General features: G+C 43.0%; 1 protein-coding gene across 2 annotated transcripts in view; it reads right to left on the bottom strand.

Annotated features, from left to right (window-relative positions):
• Positions 1-2,570, bottom strand: part of Paip2 (poly(A) binding protein interacting protein 2) — a 20,627-nt gene extending 18,057 nt beyond the window's left edge. The window contains exon 1 of one of the 2 annotated variants that reach the window (XM_015484743.2): positions 2,415-2,570. The gene's annotated coding sequence lies outside the window, so the exon portion shown is untranslated. Of the gene's footprint in view, positions 1-2,379 lie in introns of both variants that reach the window. The other variant, XM_048811637.1, reaches the window with a different exon arrangement.
• Positions 2,571-5,144: the final 2,574 nt, after the last annotated feature.

The raw sequence follows: 5,144 nt of genomic DNA, 5'->3' as shown, positions 1-5,144 counted from the left end.
AAATTAAAAAAAAAAAAAAAAAAAAAAAAAGTTATCAGAACTGAACTTTTAGGCTGTATCAAATACAAAGTACTAATGCACCCATGAAATGGGTGGTCACAAAGGAAATGTCTTAAGACAATCCTAATCTTTTTTTTTTTTTTTTAATATTTATTTATTTTAGTTCTCGGCAGACACAACATCTTTGTTTGTATGTGGTGCTGAGGATCGAACCCGGGCCGCACGTGCTACCGCTTGAGCCACATCCCCAGCCCGACAATCCTAATCTTGAACCAGAGTGAGAAGAACCAGATCCAAAGCCTAAGCCTAACCTATGCCACTAGCCACCTACAAGATCTGCCATGTTACTAAATCACGTGCAGTTCAGTATAACAGTTAGGAGCACACACTATTCAGACTATGTGGTTTTGAAATCTAGCTCTTACTATCTGTGTGACACTGGGCAATACTTCACATCTCTTATTTGTTAGCTTTATTTTACAGTAGTGTCTATGACCTAGAGAAATTGAGAATTAGTTAATATTTGTAAAAGCACTTAAAACAAGGCCTGACATTACTAAGTGTATGTATTTGCTAAATACAATACCTCTCAGTCTTCTATTTCCCCAGTTTCAAAATGGGCAATATAAAATTTGCTCTACCTATTTCACAGCTTTTCATGACAGTAAATATGAAAAGTTTATAAATTACTAAGAGTCATAAAGGGATACATGGACCTGAATAAGACTTATTGAAGGAAAAATCAGCAAAAAAATGTCCCAAAGTGGGTGGAAATTACCTACTTCAATTTGAGTTCTCAAATAGCAATATGACCAGCCTTCTACTGTAATATAACATTTAATCTATTTAACTATTAATCTCCATTCCCCCCATACCCTTGAGAAACATAAACAGAGTATAATTTTCGGGAAAGTCACCTATCTTTATTTGTGAGAAAAAAGAAATTTGTTCAAAGTCACAACTAACAAATTACAGACTGATTTGGCCCAAATATTCTTTCTTTTTTTTTTTTTATAATTTTTTTTTTTAAAATATTTACTTATTTATTTATTTTAGTTTTAGGCGGACACAACATCTTTGTTTGTATGTGGTGCTGAGGATCGAACCCGGGCCGCACGCACGCCAGGCGAGCGCGCTACCACTTGAGCCACATCCCCAGCCCCCCAAATATTCTTTCACAAAACAGAAACAGACCTCAAAAGAGCAAACAGTGGGAGTCACATTAAAAATTCTTTGCCACCCTTTCTTTACCTGTTTACAAACATAACCTATAGTCGAAATTTCAAATGTCATTTAATGAAAATGAGTACCTGATTAGGTGCTCAAATGAAATTTGTGAAAAACAATGCCACCAGGGTACAAGAAAATATTAGCTATCACACTCAAAACAGGAATTTGTCTTTTGTTGAAATAAAAGTCAACGTCTATCAGCTATGTAGACCTTCTCCTAAGGCAAATTGGAAGCCAAATTCTCTCTACTTTGAGATTTCCCTGAGGAATGGGGCTGTAAAATCAGGAAAAGCAAAACAAAAGGAAGCAGGGCACCTTTTAGGAGTCATTAAAAAAAAAAAAAAAATCACTGCTGGCTACAGCAATAAATGTTTTCAAAACATTAACTACACCACAACTTCCCCACATCCCACTTTTTGGTTTTGGTGAGGGAGGAGAGCAAGTACATATTATTTAAAGGTAAGAGGAACAGAATCAAAGAATGTGAACCAGTTGGGCTCTTAAATTTATTAAATCTCAAAGCCCTCCTAGAATAAGAATTCCCAGTACCCTCAAAGATTATCCGATCTGGAGCATGCGACAAAATAAAACTAGGAGGCAGGGATGGTTAAGAAATGGGAGAAGAAATCAGAAAGGTAGAAGCCCGCCTAAGGTTGCAGAGTGCAGCCCTAGGAAGCCTCTAGCCCGCCAGCCCGCGGGTCCCTCCGCCCCTCTCCAACCCTTGTCTCGGCAGGAGCACGCACGCGCAACGAGTAGGGGCTGCGCGTGCGACGCGCAGGCGTAAAGTGGGTAGAAACAATGAGCTTTGTTGCCGAGGCGGTAGAGGGGGGCAGGGGAGAGGGTAAAACGGGTTGGGGGGAGGGACTGGAGGTTGAGGAACGGGAGAAAGTGCTATCCCGGCAACCCCCGCGCGCCACCGAGGACCCGGATAGAAAGCTTCGAGATCCAAATCATAAATGACAATGGGAAAAAAAGCGACGGCCATTTCTCAAAAAAGAAAGAAATGAAGTCGGCCCAATCTAATCCCTCAGACTAGGTGGACATAAAGCAGGGAACAACGAAGGCCATACAGGACTTGGTGGCCAACAACCCGGAGGACCCTTTAGGCCCCTCAGCAGTCGCCGAGGTGGACCGCCAGAGGCGACGCACCCTTCTTGGCTGCTCCGCCCGAAGGGACCCCTCACCCAGTGCACGGCAGCGGGGACGGCAGCCAACGAATCCTGTCGGCCTCCGCGGATCTCCACAAGCAGCGCCGCTCCCCCGCTCGACGTGCGCTTCGCCCGCCGCCTCCCTTCTCCAGTCCAAACAAACACCCCAGCCCGGAAGTGACTTCACTTCCGCCGCTGGCGGCCCCGCCCTCTCGTTCTGTCAGCGTTGCCCTCCTTGGGCCACTAGAGAGCGCACCGGAGAACGCGCGCCTGCAAAGGTCTCTTGGTCTCCTGAGCCACTCTCCTGTGCGTGTGCAACGGCGAGGGACCGCAGGATTTTACGAATAGTCCTGTCGCATTCTCTCTGGGAGGCAGGACTGGGGAGAAGCCACTGTCCCATACCTGCCCAACCTTCGAGAATGGATACAGAGAGTGGAGGAGCTGGGGACTAAGATACACAGATGTGGATTCTACAGACCTCAAACACATACGAAGAACATCTAGATAACCCAGCAAACACACCCACCCAGACACACACACTGAAAGTAATACACAGTGTCACAATGAGTGACATATACCGACGTCACATCGAGATCCTTACACAGAAAAATAATAAAGACACTGACAGAAGCATAGTAACTGATCACAAAGCTGTATGTGCAAGCGCACCAACAACTTCTAAGTCGGACTTATGCAGACAAAAAATATCAGTAAGTGGTTCCCAGCCTGTGGAGCTGCCTTTGAGTCTGAGAGAGAAAATGCCTAGGGTAGAAGGGTTCAAGAATTTCCTAGTCCACGAACCTTGGTGAATTGGGACCTATGCATTATTGTTATCCATGCTTCCTTGCTATCATCGTTGGTAAGCTCCAAGATATATTTCTAGTAAATATATGTAAAGAACATAAATGATAAATAAAAGATCAATGATAGGTAAAGAGAAGTACCTGTAAAAACAAAAAAAATGGATGTTCAGATATGTATACTCCATATTTGAAAGGGGACATACAAACCCTAGTAATTTCTTCCCTCTGGGGAGGGAAAATTAACAGGAAATGGATACAAAGAATTATATTTTTTACTCTTATAAACTTTGAATATTTCAAAAATCATATGCTTCACTGGGAAAAGTGGCACATACCTGTAATCCCAGCATCTTGGGAGGCTAAGGCAGGAAGATTGAGAGTTCAAAGCCAGCCTCAGCAACTTAATAAGGCCCTGTCTCTAAAATATGAGAATCCAGGTACAGTGGTATCCACCTATAATCCTAGCAGCTCAGCAGTCTGAAACAGGAAGATTGCGAGTTCAAAACCAGCCTCAGCAACTCAATGAGACCCTGTCTCTAAAAAGAAAAAATACAAAATACAAAATAGGGCTTGTGGTTGTGGCTCAGTGGTGGAGTGCCCCCAAGTTCAATCCTGGTACCAAAATAAATAAAACAAAAATCAGATGCCGGTTCCAGGTGCAATAGCACATGCCTGTAATCCTAGAGATTTGGGAGGTTGTGACTTAAGGATCACAAATTCCAGGCCACCCTCAGCAATTTAGTAAGGCTTTAAGCAACTTAGCAAGACTCGTTCTCAAAAAATAAAAAGGTTGTAGCTCAGTGATAAAGTGCCCCTAGGTTTAAACCCAGCACCAAAAAATTAATAAAATAAAAAATAGAAACGTTTATAATATCCACTTAAATTAAAAATAAAATCTCCAGAGGAAAACTTGAATCCAGAAACAAGTTTATTTCTCCTCAAGGCAATTTTCATTCATTGAAAATTGCTCTGGTCCAGCCCACAGCCTCCCAAAATCAATACAGGTATTATGCTCTAACCCGTGGTTCAACCATTTTGTCCACATTTACAGATCTACATCCTAAACTGGGAATGAAAAGAAAGCTAGGAACTGGGAGACAGGTGAGCGAGAAATGAAAGATGGAGACCAGGCAGAGATACACAGGAGAGTTTATTTGTCAGAGCTGACAAATAAAGGCACATCTCTGAATAGACCGAGAGAGGCAAAACAGGCTTGAGGTTCAGAACTTTCATGGGGCAGGTTCAGGGATTAGAGCCAGGTGAGTCCTGATGCTGATGGTTAAGGATGGGGTTGGTATGAAGGAGTGATGAGCCTTTGTCAGAAATGCCTTTAGGCAGGAAATTTAAGAGAAATTTTTCTTAAAATGGTGGCTGTCACTTAAGATGGCTGTTCAAATACTAAGCAAGGAACTTACAGGGAGGAAAGGTTTGACTTTGTTGCCTGCTGAGCAAAAGAGATGGTGTTGTTTTGACAGTCTGTGGTATATGATTCATTCAAAGGGGGCTGGTGAGGAATCTGGAAGGTAGGCAATCAATCTGAGACTAGAAGAGATATAAAGAGAACAAAAATCAAGGTAGATATTGATATTTAAATAATTTGTAGTTGACCCAGATACTCTTAGAGGCTAATCATGAGGTTACTGAACTCATTATTTAGTATGTCCAAAAAATGGACAGGGGGGCCCAATGCTCCGGGGCCCAAAACCACAAATATACGGAGCACTGGAGGAACCCAGCAACCCCATCAGGGTAGTGCCCAGGACACATTGTCCATCAGATCCCTCATCAGACAAACCAGAGGGAGCGCAGGGTTGGACATCTGCGCCTCCGCCAGAGCAGTACTAACTCCAGAGATGGGAGTTCAAATCATTCCCACAGGGGTGAAAGGACCTCTTCCCAAAGGAACAGTAGGCTTATTATTGGGACGCAGCTCTTCTACTCTAAAAGGACTTATGATAAGTCC

This window comes from Marmota marmota, unplaced genomic scaffold (assembly GCF_001458135.2).
Source record: "Marmota marmota marmota unplaced genomic scaffold, marMar, whole genome shotgun sequence".
NCBI lineage: Eukaryota > Metazoa > Chordata > Mammalia > Rodentia > Sciuridae > Marmota > Marmota marmota.
This window is presented reverse-complemented; position numbering and strand designations above follow the sequence as displayed.